General features: G+C 38.1%; 3 pseudogenes; 2 read left to right on the top strand and 1 right to left on the bottom strand.

The window, feature by feature from the left end:
* Positions 1-8855: 8855 nt before the first annotated feature.
* Positions 8856-9554, top strand: LOC136854871 (cytochrome c oxidase subunit 2-like; annotated as a pseudogene).
* A 273-nt stretch (positions 9555-9827) lies between these two features.
* LOC136855178 (ATP synthase subunit a-like) lies at positions 9828-10509 on the top strand (annotated as a pseudogene).
* A 1849-nt stretch (positions 10510-12358) lies between these two features.
* On the bottom strand, positions 12359-13945 carry LOC136855177 (NADH-ubiquinone oxidoreductase chain 5-like; annotated as a pseudogene).
* Between the last annotated feature and the right edge of the window lie 1882 nt (positions 13946-15827).

Genomic DNA, 15827 nt, shown 5'->3' with positions numbered 1-15827 from the left:
TTTTACAGAAAGCATATCGTGAAAATTGTGTGATACGTGTTTTTTTTTAGATAAAGAGTTAAACTTTCTAGTTTCAAGTTTTCATAAATTGTGTTACCCAAAATATTTGATAGAAAATTGTCTCTGTAGAGCTAGGAGGAGGATGTATTATCACCCCAGGGAGAGACCTGAACAGCCGTCATTTCAGAAAGCACTTCCACTCCCTTTCAACAAGGAAGGGCTTCAAGATATTTCGCAAAAATTAAATACTGAAAAACACGGGTGCCATATTGCATTCCAGCACCCTAACACAGTTGGGAAAAAAACCATAAAACACAACCATGTAAGATTGTCGAAAGATATTTGTGTTTATGCTGTTGGTTGCTTGGGTTGTGATTCTTGCTATATCGGTGAAAGTGGTTGTTCGTTTGGTGAAAGAAAAAAAATGAACATATTTCAGCATGTAAATTGAGGAATAATTATAGCTTCTATAGCTAGACACGCCTGGGAAAGGGATCATAGAATAAATTTTAAAAATGGTCAAGTTGTGTATAAATGCTTGGACGCATCCACCGAAAGATGTATTGAAGGCGCCCTCATTTCTTAAATAATACCTTTGATGGAAATTTGGGCATTGTTGAAAATAACATTATAAGTGAAGGAATTTGTAAATGTGCTGGTATTCGTAATTTTAGAAATATATCTAGTCAGTTGAATTCTTCCCAAAATCAGTCATAATTTAGAACAAAATCACCTTGTTGGCTCTCTAGCGGAAGACTCCAGGTTTCTTCTTCCAAGAAGGACTCGAAGAATTTTAGAACTGACACAGGCCCAACAAACTGATTAAACACTTTTATTTTCTGTAATGTTTGTTTGTATATATGGTTTCCTGATTTATTTTGATTCTTGAGTTGCATTTTATACTTCATTTTAGTGATTTTTCAAGTACACATCAGATGGACAGGAATTTAATTGTAAGACTTTACTTTCTATGCAAATTTATATTTTAATATGCTGAATTCTATGCTCTGTTTGATTGTTGATCAATTTCATTGTTTGAACTTTATCTAATCATACGTACATACAGTTCCGTTGATGGACGAAAAATATAAATAATATATATCCATTTATGAATATATATATATATATATATATATATATATATATATAATTTATATTGTTATATTATATATATATATATATATATATAGCATATACAAACACATAGCGTATATAATGTTGTTTTATATATGTGTGTGTGTGTGTGTGTATGTAACAATTGTAAAAGTAAACAATTTTGTGTGTTTGTTTTCCCAATAAAATGTTTCAGATCTCATTTACTTTGGCAAAACAAATAAAATAAAAAAAAAAAAAAAAAGGTTTTCCAAGTTCAAAAAGAAAAATGGCAGCCCGGGATAAGAGGGGTGGAAGTATCATCAGAGAGAAAGTCTATAAGCAAATGTGCTGTTGTTTGTTGCAATGCAGTGTTATATTGGAAAATCAAAACTCAAGTTTCTGGTTCGAGTTGCCTTTGAAATGTAGGTTTATCAATGAACAAAGAGACCAGCTATGATTAACAAACGAAGCGTTTAGATGATACCATTCGAGAGCATTCCTGTTACTAGACCATCCTCTGAGTATTGAATCTACATTATTTCGATAGGCCTATATTAGCAGTCGGTCTAGTGATTTTAGCCTATGCATCCTCTCTGGGCAACTGATAAAGACGGTGTACACCATCAGTATTATTTCTCATTATGAAAAACCATCACTCTGTACAACCTAAAGAAGGGGGTTTAGGTTGACTTGCTTTGATTTTTAATTTCTTGTCTGTCTTCACTTGTTTAATTATTTTTTTTGCACAAATTTGTAAATTATTTATTATAAATTTCACTGTATTGTGTTTTTTATGGATTAAAAGGAACTGTTTATTTTTAATTCTGATATTATAGTTATTGTCTTATTGTATTTGATTTTATTTGCATGCTTTAGTGGTTGCTGTTTTGTTTATGAGCAAAATTGTATTTATTCATTTTCAGATACCTGATGAACAATGTCCAGAAGAGCCTCGAAAGTACTGATGGAACATAAAAATGTTTACTCAACCACTGGTCTTCCTTTTTGTCCATCAACTGAATTAGAAGAACGGAGAAAATTCCATTGTCAAACTAGTAAGAAGTTGATCAACAATCAAAACATAGACATTCAACATATTTATATATCATATATATATATATATATATATATATATATATATATATATATATATATATATATATATATATATATAGATATAGAGAGAGAGAGAGAGAGAGAGAGAGAGAGAGAGAGAGAGAGAGAGAGAGAATCAGTGTGTTCATCTCCTTCCGAGCCTAAGAAAGACACGCAACGCCCATTGAGTCGGGCTTATCTGACCGTCAACTTTCACTGCATGGGTACACTAGTTATATATATTGACATGTACGAGGCAGAAACCTGTGGGTACACTAAACTTGCTGAATGACTTCCCTCAACGAGGTTAAAATCATTTTTTGAGATTTATTCCCTTTTAGAAGCACGTTAAAATTCAGCAAGAATAAGACTCCACAGCAGCTTAAAAATCAGTAGGAATAGAATTTCCAAAACGTCGTTTTAGAAATTCACGTTTAAATGTTACGTAAAATCTAAAAACTGTAGGGGACTATTCACTGATGCATAGCACGAGTTCTTTAATATGCGGTTATTTAAACACATATATATGACATTTTTTTCGTGACTCACACCGTGATTATATATGATTTTCATGTAAGCTAAACATCTTCAAAATCGATATAATATCAAATTTTCCACGCTACCTCGGTGATAATTAGTTTATTTATGGGGATATTATATAGGTATATATGTGGATTTGATATGATATATATACATTTATATATATATGATATATATATTACATACACATATATATATAAACCCATTGTGCCTGATGTATTAACTGTACGATGTAATTGCTAGTTTCTTTTAATTTTATTGTCCTTTCTTAATGGCACCAGAATCAGCAACCTTGCATTAAAATGACCTTTGCAAAGCCACAGAATAAACTGCTCGATCAAAGAGAGGTGGGTATGCCATAATCGTGGCGTCTTATACATAAAGTTTCAAATGGAATAACAGTAAAAATACAAAATTCATTTGACTAATAAATACATTTTCGGAAATAGTAGAATTAAAAAAGTAAAAGACTGCAATTTACTGAACCAGAGAGAATCCATTTTCACGCCAGAAGAAAAAAAAACTGCAGGTGAAAAATGGTCCAAAACTTTTGCAGGACTGAGGCGAACATTTTATTGGGAGAGAATTGTTTGGTCTGTTGGCTACAATTCTTTCGAGTAAAAGGGGGGGCTCACTTGCCGTAAAAACGCCGTGTATAAAGCCCTAGAAAAATTCTAGTGTGTTTTTTATCTCTTTTTTCCCTCTTCAAATAAAAATAACAAAGTTGTATAGGTATGCGTGGGGATTGGCAGATATTACTGCTGAATACTCCATTAAACACATCAATGTGGAATTATTACTGAATTATATTTACTCTTTGAAATTAAACTACAAAACAAGTTATCTGAAATTAGACGTACAAATAATTATGAATATAATCCCTATAATTCGATAACTTGAAGATTGTGCAAATTAGATCTAATAATTATGGTAAATAGCGAAACACCATTTCATCCATACAGAAACTCTCTCTCTCTCTCTCTCTCTCTCTCTCTCTCTCTCTCTCTCTCTCTCTAGTTGACATCCAAGTTAGATTAATCGGTTGATTTGCCTCCGGGTGTAATAATCTTTATCTTCATTACCTCTGTGACATTAACCTCAGAGAAACTTTGGTTCATCTCCCCCTTTTTGTGCTATCTGCCAAGAATTTAGTAAATCAGCAAGCTGGAGCAATTTGTTTGCAAAGTGCTGGAAACTGAATTTAAAGATCTTTTGTTATTAATAGATGATATATATATATATATATATATATATATATATATATATAGAATATATATATATATATATGTATATATAAATAAATTTTATATATATAGATATAAACATATAAATATATATAATATATACATAACTATATATATCCATTTACATATAGATATAAAAAATATATATATATATATATATAAAAAACTTTTATAAGAATATGATATATATTTTATATATATATAATATATATATATGTATATATATATATATATATATATAAATACGGGGCTATAATAAATATATATATATATATATATATATATATATATATATATATTTTTATCTATTTTTATATATCAATATAAATATATATAGTTATATATTATATATATATATATATATATTATATGAATATATTAAACACATCAATATGTTGGAATATATATATATTTAAGCTATGAAATTAAACTACAAAAAATGGTTCTAAAAATAATTCAAGCATTTTCGTCTCCTAATTAGGGAATCGACAATCTCTATTTTTCTTCTCAAAATATAAGTAGGTGTCAAATTTTTATTTGCATAATTTTTATGTTAATTAATTGTTGGTTGTATACCGAGACCTCTCTCTCTCTCTCTCTCTCTCTCTCTCTCTCTCTCTCTCTCTCTCTCTCTCTCTCTCTCTCTCTCTCTCGTGTATATTAAAGTATGACATGTCCCATGCAAGAAGGGTGATAGCACTGTCAAGAGCCAGTATTTAAGAGAATCGAAAACAGTATTTTTCCCTTTAGGAATAAGCCAGGAGCGAACGTTCCAGCAAAAGTTCAGGCCATCCATACAACACAAAACATGTAGTGCCTATTGCAAACAGCCCCTATACGTCAGGTCCAATCTCCATTCCAATAAGACAGACAGCGCAAACAGGAGGAGGCAGTAAAACCAGATAACGTCCATGCTGTTAAAAGGACGCAAAAGTCGAGTCCTCACTGGATCCAAATATTCCGGAAGAAAAAGAAGTGACAATACTGAAAAGAACTTTCACATTTCACATTTCAAATTTTATGTGAACGAATACGTTCCATTACCATGAGCTCTCAGAGAGAGAGAGAGAGAGAGAGAGAGAGAGAGAGAGAGAGAGAGAGAGAGAGAGAGAGAGATTTCTTCTTTTCACCATAACAAAGGGGATACTAACAATTAATCAATGAGTATTGGAAAATAAACCCACAAATTTATAAAAGCCAAGTACAATAAGGATTTTCTTTTAATTTTAGTCCAACCGTTGATCTTTTAAGATCCTGTTTCATTATTTCTTTACTCATTCGCACATAGTGCGCGAATTTATATACGTGCCAGTGTTCACTGAATTATCTCCCATCTCTTTTTCTTTTCCGTTAATCGCCTCAGTCGTAAAGTGAATTCTTGTGCGTTTCATAGAGCGTACGTACGACTGGGTATTCATTATCCAAGATTTGCGTATGCCGCAAGCACCAAATCGCATATTGTATGCAAACCCCATAACTTCCCTTTCCTCATAGCAGGGAGCAACCACTAGTTCTTAAGACTAACCACCCACGAGTGCACACCCAAGGGTTTCGTTTCCATAGTGCCACTAATCTGAGGCACTGCCAACCAATTAAGCTACTGAAGCACTTACCCTTTCTCCTTTCCTCTGAGTCCTTACTTACTTTCTGCCTCAAGAAGTGCCATTTCTTTCAGTGCCATTTGATTGCACTTACCTTCTAGTGTTGCTCCCCGGAGCACACCAGCACCACAGTGCCACCAAATCGAAGTAACCACTTATGCACCACTGCACCTGCACCTGAGATTCAGAGTGCCCACAACAGTGTATCCGCTCATAAGGATCATAGCGCCTTCAGGATCACTCCCATTTCCTAAGTGTTTCTGCCCATAAGGAATTTATACCTTCAGGATCACTTCCATACCTACCAGTGTATCCGCCCATAAGGATCAGACGTCCTTCAGGATCGCTCCATCAGCATGACCTTCGCACGGCACACTCAACCACAGTGCCACCTTATTGAAAGGCTGGTGCCACCACATTACAGGACACTTCCACATCGTCACAGACCATTTCCCTGGTCTTCCTCATAAATTATAATCATGTCTTCATTACAGTGCCAAGCCCTCATGAACATGGGCCAGGAAGCAGGGTTCACGGACAGGAACTCGCCCAGTGGATGAAAGAACAGCTGGATGAAATACTCCAGGTGGAACAAGAAGAAAGAAAAAATCACAGCAGGTATGAAGAGGCCAAGACAGCAAGAGAATTAGCCCTCAAAGACAAGGAGCTCGAGCTGGAGAGAGCGAGGAAGGAAAGTGCTGAAGCTATAGCACTCCAACAAGCCTCCAACCCCATACCTGCTGCACCAAATGCTCCGCTCTCAAGCCTTAACTCTCTAGTCCCCAAGTGGACTGAGGAAGAGCCAGAAGCATGGCTAGAAGAGGTCGAAGCGCTCTTCGACAATTTCAACACCACTGAGGCTGAGAGGGCCTTAGTGCTGCTGACCAAACACCTGGAAGGAAAAGCAAAGGCAGCCCTCCACTCGCTGGCGCAGAGTCAAAGAGGCGATATGACTGAAGTCCGTAGGGTCATCACCAAGGCCTACGAGATTACCCCGAAGAAATGGAAACGACAGTTCTGAGGTCTTGCCAAGGAAGTCGGCTGGTCCTGGACGGAATGGGCCTGTCACAAGACCCAGTCTGGTACTCGCTGGTTCGATTCCCTCTCATGCACGACCTTCGTGGACCTATTCAACCAGACCATGCTGGAGGACCTCTTCCAATGTGTGCCTGGGCCCCTTGCAGTATATCTCAGCGACAAGCAGCCCACCACACTTATGGAAGCCTGCCACTTGGCTGACACCTGGGAAACTTTGTTGTAATTAGGGCTCTTATTGTTAAAGATCTGATCCATAGAATGGATCAGATCTTTAACAATAAGAACCCTAATTACACTATTCTTTTATACCCGAATTAGAATCACCTCTCTTACTCTAATATCACCCAAAATAGCAACATTTAGACCAACCCACTCACAAAGAATAGCAGTATTCAGCCTAATTAATCTCACACCAATTCTGTTCCCCCTAGCCCTTATAATTCAATTCTAAGGTTTTAAGTTAACTAAACTAGTAGCCTTCAAAGTTCCCAACAAGAGTATCAATCTCTTAAACCTTATAAGCTATGGTATAGTCACATTTTCAGGATTGCAGCCTAACGTCTTAAATTTAAACTACATAGCCTGGACAGAGAATAATTTCATGCATAGATTTACAATCTATTACCTTTAATCGGCCACCTACCCACGCAATGGTGGCTTTTCTCAACAAACCATAAAGACATTGGAACTTTATATTTTATCTTCGGAGCATGAGCAGGCATGGTAGGCACATCACTAAGACTCCTAATTCGGGCCGAATTAGGACAACCAGGCAGACTAATTGGAAATTATCAAATCTACAACGTAACTGTCACTGCCCACGCATTCGTAATAATTTTCTTCATAGTTATACCAATCATAATTGGTGGCTTTGGCAACTGACTAGTACCACTAATACTAGGGCACCAGACATGGCATTCCCACGAATAAATAACATAAGATTCTGACTCCTACCTCCTTCTCTGACACTACTTCTCTCTACAGGAATAGTAGAAAGAGGAGCTGGCACCTGATGAACTGTCTCCCCGGCCCTAGCAGCCAGCACCGCTCACGCCGGGGCCTCAGTAGACCTGGGTATTTTCTCCCTCCACTTAGCCAGGGTTTCCTCAATCTTAGGAGCTGTTAATTTCATCACCACAGTAATCAATATACGAGCCCCTGGAATAACTATAGACCGGCTACCCCTATTTGTATGAGCTGTCTTCTTAACGGCCATTCTATTTCTCCTCTCTTTACCAGTCCTAGCCGGAGCCATTACTATACTTCTAACAGACCGGAACCTAAACACATCTTTCTTCGACCCTGCTGGAGGGGGTGACTCAATTCTCTACCAACACCTATTCTGATTCTTCAGACACCCAGAGGTATATATTTTAATCTTACCAGCCTTCGGCATAATTTCTCATATTGTAAGGCAAGAATCAGGGAAAAAAGAATCATTTGGGACACTCGGAATGGTCTATGCCATGATGGCAATTGGAGTACTTGGCTTTGTTGTCTGAGCCATCACATGTTCATCGTCAGGATAGACGTAGCTACACGAGCATACTTCACTTCCGCCACAATAATTATTGCCGTGCCAATAGGAATCAAAACTCTCAGATGACTGACCACCCTTCATGGTATGCAATTCACCTACAGCCCCTCATTAATTTGAGCCCTAGGATTCATTTTCCTATTCACCATAGGACTAACAGGTGTAGTCCTAGCCAGCTCATCCATTGACATTATCCTCCATGATACATATTATGTAGTTGCCCACTTCCACTATGTTCTATCCATGGGAGCAGTATTTGGCATCTTCGCCGAAATCGCCCCCTGATTCCCTTTATTTACTGGGTTGTCACTCCACCCTAAATGATTAAAAATTCACTTCACAACTATATTCATTGGAGTAAATCTAACTTTCTTCCCATAACACTTCTTACGGCTAAATGGCATGCCTCGACGATACTCTGACTACCCAGATGCTTACACAACATGAAATGTTGTATCTTCAGTAGGATCATCAATTTCCCTAATCGCCGTATTGGGATTCATCACAGTAGTGTGAGAAGCACTTACATCTAAGCGACCTGCTCTAGTCTCTCTATTCATGCCAACTTCTATTGAGTGACAACACAACCTCCCACCAGCAGATCACAGATACATAGAAATCCCCCTAACAGCTAACTATCTAAAATGGCAGATCATTGCATAGGATTTAAGCTCCTAATAGGAAACCTAGTTTCTTTTAGAAGCAATGGCAACATGAAAAGCCCTTAACCTCCAAGAAGCAGCATCCCCCCTTATAGAGCAACTGATCTTTTTCCACGACCACGTAATACTAGTTCTCACGCTCATCACCACCCTCGTCGGATTCATAATCTCATCTCTATTCTTCAGCTCACTAACAAACCGAATTTTATTAGAACATCAAACTATCGAGACAATTTGAACAATTCTGTCTGCAGTTATCCTAATCTTTATTGCCCTTCCATCCCTGCGTCTACTATACTTGCTTGATGAAGTAAACAACCTGAGAGTGACCCTCAAAGCCACTGGCTGACAATGATACTGTAGATATGAATACTCAGATTTCACTCAGATCAGATTTGACTCATATACAGTGTCAAGACAAGATATCAAAGAAAGAGAATTTTGACTTCTAGAAGTAGATAACCAAACAATCCTGCCGATAAACACCCAAATTCGAGCCCTAATTAGAGCAGGAGACGTTATTCACTCATGGACAGTTCCAGCTCTAGGAGTAAAAGCAGATGCAGTACCTGGATGACTTAATAAAATCAGGTTTCAGATTAATCGACCAGGGCTATTCTACGGACAATGTTCAGAAATTTGCGGAGCATCACAGATTCATGCCAACAGTCTAGAAAGAACTTCAATTAAATCCTTTTTAAACTGAATTTCATCAAATAGTAATAACTCATTAGATGACTGAAAGCAAGTGTAAGTCTTTTAAACTTACAATAGTAGTTATGCCTAGTTCTAATGATTAAAATTAAGTTAAAACATAACACGAGCTTGTCAAGCTCAAATTATTACGAAGTAAAATTTTAAAATCCCTCAAATAGGCCCCCTATTATGACTAAACTTGTACATATTTTTCACAGTAATACTAGCCAAAATTATCATCTTAAGATACTTTATCAAAACAACACCCAATAAAACTGACCCGCACATAGCCCCTATAAAAAGACCAAGCAAACTGAAAATGATAACAAACCTGTTCTCAAGATTTGACCCAATCTCTAGGATTAACCACTTATCTCTAAACTGAGCATCCACAATACTCGGGCTATTGTTTATCCCCTACCCATTTTGAGCTATACTGTATACTATCACACTCTTCACTGATATGATCCTCAGTAACAGCATCCTTACACAAAGAATTCAAAACCCTCTAAGGGCCAACCAACCCAGGAAGAACTATCATGTTCGTCTCTCTATTTAGATTTATCATATTCAATAACTTTTTAGGACTCATACCTTACATCTTCACAAGAACAAGGCACATATCAATAACACTGTCCTTAGCTCTGCCCTTATGAATAGCATTTATACTATTCGGATGAATCAACCAAACTCAACACATATTCGTCCACCTCGTGCCAGCAGGAACCCCAGGACCACTTACACCAGTAATAATATTGATCAAAACCATTAGAAACATAATTCGCCCAGGAACCCTGGCCATTCGGCTAGCAGCCAATATAATCGCCGGACACCTTCTCTTAACACTAATAGGAAACACAGGACCACACTTAGGCCACACAGCAGTATCCATACTAGTATTAGCCCAGATCCTTCTTCTAATTTTAGAAGCAGCAGTTGCTGTAATTCAATCTTATGTATTTGCCGCTCCAAGAACCCTTTACGCTAGAGAAGTAAACTAATGCCAAAACACGGACATCATGCCTACCACCTAGTAGACATCAGACCATGACCCCTTACCGGATCCATTAGAGCTATAATACTTACCACTGGACTTGTAAAGTGATTCCACCAATTCAATATAGACCTCTTAATTCTAGGAATCACAGCAACCTTATTAACAATAATCCAATGATGACGAAATATTACACGAGAAGGAACATATCAAGGCCTTCACACATCAAAAGTAGTCAATGGCCTCCGATGGGGAATAATTTTATTTATTGCCTCTGAAGTCCTCTTTTTCGTTTCATTCTTCTGAGCCTTTTCCATAGTAGACTATCCCCCACAGTAGAGTTAGGAACATGCTGACCACCAGCAGGAATCAAAACCTTCAACCCTTTCAAATACCTCTTCTTAATACAGCAATTTTACTAGCCTCGGGGGTCACAGTAACTTGAGTGCACCACGCTCTTCTCGCATCCAACCACACCCAGGCCCTTCAAAGTCTAGCACTCACTGTTACACTAGGCATATACTTCACAGCCCTTCAGGCCATAGAATATTATGAAGCCCCCTTCACAATTGCAGACTCAGTATACGGATCAACATTTTTTGTAGCCACTGGTTTCACAGGCTTCACGTAATCATTGGATCCTGCTTCCTTCTCGTATCCCTATACCGACTATATATATGCCACTTCTCATCAGCCCACCACTTCGGCTTTGAAGCAGCTGCCTGATACTGACACTTCGTAGACGTAGTATGACTATTCTTATACATTTCAATCTACTGATGAGGAGGATAGTTAAATGATTATCTAGTATAAATAGTACAATTGACTTCCAATCAATTAGTCTGGTATTTCCAGGATAACCAGTGTTAATCGCAATTACTCTCATCGTTATCATTTTAATTATCTCAATAGCAGTTATAATTATCTCTACCCTTTTAGCTAAAAAAAACCACTGCCGACTGAGAAAAAAGATCCCCATTTGAATGTGGATTCGACCCTAAAGGATCCGCTCGTCTGCCCTTCTCACTGCGATTCTTCCTAATTGCTATTATTTTCTTGATTTTCAACATAGAAATTACTCTCTTACTCCCCTAACCACTATTATCACCTTCGCAAATGTAAAAACATGAACTGTGACAGGCCTATTCTTTCTTCTTATCCTACTCTTGGGACTCTAACACGAATGAATACAAGGAGCCCTAGAATGATCAGAATAAGAGATCATAGTCAACTATGATATTTGATTTGCACTCATAAGGTGCTCCAAGGAGCTGAACTTAGTTGAAAAGCGAGCGTTGCACCTAGTTTTGACCTAGGCCCCGGTAAATATACCTTCAATTAATTAGTTAAAACCAAATTGAGGTATACCACTGTTAATGGTACCATTGAACTCAAGTTCTAACTAAGGGAAAAACAAGGAGAGGCAGCTTCTCAGATGGTTAAGTTCCGTCTTTATTCCTAAGTTTTTATAGTGTAATTAACATGCTACATTTTCATTGTAGAGCCAAAGGTACCAACCCTTTTTAAAACACTTAAGGCAAATCTGCTTCCTTTACAGCTTCAATGTTAAGCTTCTTAAGTTTAAATAATTAATAGCAATCCCAATTAATCAAACTAATAAAATCACCATTTTTAATTCTATTTTCCTGAATAGCCTGAAGATAACCAGAAGATTTGATTAAAGTTCTATAAATACCTTGTCCTCCATAAAACCTTCCCCCAACAGAGTAAACAGAGCCCTCCTAAAACCTTTAGCCTGGCACCAATAGTGGACAGCAAAGGCATAAATCACATAGAACCAGAAAACACAACCACAGGATATAATCTCAAAGACTTAAGCTTATAATTCTCTACCATCAAATTCAATGCATACCCCACAAACCCACCAACCAGGCTAACAGCCAAAGCAAGCAATTTTATAGGCAGAGTCAAACAAATTATAGTAGGAGCTGGAAATACAAGCCAAGAAATGGCAGCCCCACCCACTGCAGCCCCAGCCCTCAACCCAAGTATTGGCCAAGTCATTAAACATCAGAATCACTCACTGAAGAAATAGAACTCAACTTATAATCACCACTGAGCCTGTAATAGACCAAACGAAACCTGTAACAAATAGTAAGGCCAGTAGCTAAAGCTAATAATCAAAAACAAACCTCGTTTAAAGGGTTCAAGAAAGCCACCTCTAAAATTAAATCCTTAGAGTAAAACCCCGCTAAAAATGGAAAACCACAAAGAGCTAAATTAGTCAAATTAATGCACATCACCCTAATAGGCATAAAATTGACTAAACCCCCTATTATATGAATATCTTGATAATCTCCAACCCTGTGAATAACAGATCCAGCACATATAAACAAAAAGCTTTAAACAAATCCTGAGTTAGTAGATGGAAAAAAGCCAAAGTAGCTCACCCCAGCCTTAAAATAGTGATTATAACACCCAACTGTCTCAAAGTAGAAAGAGCAATAATTTTCTTTAAATCAGTCTCAAAATTAGCCCCCAACCCAGCCATAAATATAGTTAAACACCCCAACAGTAATAACAAAGTCCTGGCAAAAGATGACATCAGTCTTGGACTAAATCGAATTAAAAGATAGACTCCAGCAGTAACTAGTGTAGAAGAATGAACCAAAGCAGAAACAGGAGTTGGAGCTGCCATCGCCACAGGAAGCCAAGTAGAAAGTGGAATTTGAGCCCTCATAGTCATGGCCGCCAACACAACCAAAAAGATAACATACCTGTTAGCAATAGACTCTCCTCCTACATAAAAATAAAAATTTCAGCCCCCTAAACTCAGCATCAAAGAAATACTCAGTAAAATAGCAACATCGCCCACCCGGTTAGACAGGTCGGTCAACATACCAGCACCAGCAGACTTTTCATTTTGACAGTAATAACCAAAGCATAAGCCACTAAGCCCAAGCCATCCCACCCCAACAAAATACTAATTATATTAGGGCTAATAATCAACAAGAGCATAGAAAGAACAAATCCCAAAACCAAATACATAAAACGCCCGATATTATAATCTACGGACATATAACCACCCCTATAGAATGAAACCATAGAAGAAATAAAACAAACAAGAGACATAAACATCATTGACATTCAGTCGACAATCAAAGCTCTTTCGATACTAGCCCTGTTGATTCTGACCAACTCCCAGTCTAAAAAATAACAACAACCAGAAAAAAATAAATTTAGAGAAGTGATCAGACTAGCAATTGATACAATTAATAAAAACAACATGCTCCTTAAAATCATCTTATTATTCCACAACACTGCCTAAAATAAAAAATCATATCTTTGGATCCACAAACCAACATTTTATTTAAACTATTTAAGCTTTTAACGCACCAAAATCGAACCCCTCAACACTAAAACATTTAAAGGCAATCAATAAAGTATTAAAACTAAATACTCTCGAACCTTGCCGGAACTGTATGGCCGGGACGCAGACGCTGGCTCTTCCCTTACGATGGTTGTCACAGCAGCCGAAGTAGGAAACCAGCCCACAGCTACTAGGGCTACCCCTGATCCTGCTCCTGATGGCACTTCTGGCCTTTCCCAAGAGTCGGTGCCCTCATCACCTCCTAGGAATGGCGTAGCCAGACCTTGGAGGCCCTTGAAGAAGAAGAAGAAGAAGAAGAAGAAGAAGAAGAAGAAGAAGAAGAAGAAGAAGAAGAAGGGGCAGAAGAGATCCAATTAGCTAATCAGAGCCACCAGCTCTCCTTGGCACTAGTGTCCCATTGGCACAGTGCCGCTTCCACCTCAGAGTGATCTTGGCACCTACCCAGATAAGGTAGCCTGCGTGATCTCTGTCCCAGTAGATTAACCCCTAACACCCTAAGCATTTTTTAATACTAACCTTGTGACTAGCATCATCTAACGAACCAATACTCAAGCTGGTACACCCCCTGGTCACTAACTATAATAAACCCTTCAGGTTACTCATGTTCACATTTATTGCGTGTATTATTCCTAAAGCATTGCGTAATCCGTAATTAATTGCATTTAGTTAGGTACGTGTCATTAGTTAGTACCAGAGCCATAGGATAGTAGGCTATGTCAGAGATTTACCATGTGCCCATTGCCTAGGAGTGGAGTTCCCCAATCATCAGAGACAACCAGTAGAAATTATATATACCATTGTGTAGGTTAGGCTCTGCTGTAGTAAGTAAGTTAGCACCACAAGTACCCATCTTAGCAGTCAGGTAGGTCCACTTAGCTATTGCAGTGCAAAAGCACAGTTTATGTAGGGACGCCCGAAAGGGTGTGAATGCCTTTTTAATGGGGGGACCTTTCACGCATTTTCATTCCTCCCTCTTAGCCAGCCAGGAAATAATTTGAATTTCTGAACAAAAACACTTCTCCGTTAACTAGTAGGCTAGATTTATTGGTGGGAAGGTAGGTTAGCACCTATTTTGAACTCAGGCAAGACAATAGCACCCCTTTGACCGCCCTTGTTTTCACGTGTCCAGTGGCTGATGCCCCTCCATTAGTGATAGAGGTGAAGCCAGGCTGTGAGGTAGACTAGGAACTTAACCTTTAAGCACCTAACCATAAGATCTATTTTCCTACACACTTTTGCTGGCTGGCTATTTTGCAGATGAATGGCCTCACCGCTCCCAAGCACACAACAGAGAAGCATCTCGCCACTCGTAAACAACACGAGACTCGGTACCCAGATGGCAACACGAAAGGTCACACTACTCTCCACTCCTTTTTTCTTCTGGAGGGACTAAGGGCGTTGGACGACCCGTCCTTGTATGTTATGCGCGAACATCCACAGGCCTAAAAAGGTACACCAGAACCAATTAGTCCTCTAGCCAGTCCTTTTCCTCTCAGTGAATTTCTCTCTTTTTATTTTTTCCCAATTCTCACTTTTCATTCTCCAAACCAAACCCTTTGTTAAGAACCTAACGCCAAAGCAGCCCAAAATTCAACCCCATGACTTATCCAAACCTCGAGTTAACTCAATTCAGTGATCAGTAGTAGATTACCCCCTCCATAGTATTACCACGGGCTAATTAAATTTAATTAATCAACTCCTCCATGGTGCATTTTTTAGCTTAGTGAGAGAGAAACTTCTTTTAATGGCATGCTAATCCTGGACATTTTTCCAGGGTCCTCGCTACTATCTGCTCAGTCAACCCAGCCTTGTGCTTCAAATCATCTTAAAAGTACTGCCATTTCCAGTAAACACAAGACATCCCTGGTCTGCAGTCTGGAGCAATAACCTGTTCCCCTTTTTGCAAAAGCGATCACAAGATGAATTTAACTCATCAGATGCAGAGATTTACTACGCATTGCCAATTTGCATTT

Source organism: Macrobrachium rosenbergii, chromosome 30, assembly GCF_040412425.1.
Source record: "Macrobrachium rosenbergii isolate ZJJX-2024 chromosome 30, ASM4041242v1, whole genome shotgun sequence".
Classification (NCBI taxonomy): domain Eukaryota; kingdom Metazoa; phylum Arthropoda; class Malacostraca; order Decapoda; family Palaemonidae; genus Macrobrachium; species Macrobrachium rosenbergii.
The sequence above is the reverse complement of the archived record's forward strand: the minus strand, read 5'-3'. Positions and strand labels throughout refer to the sequence as shown.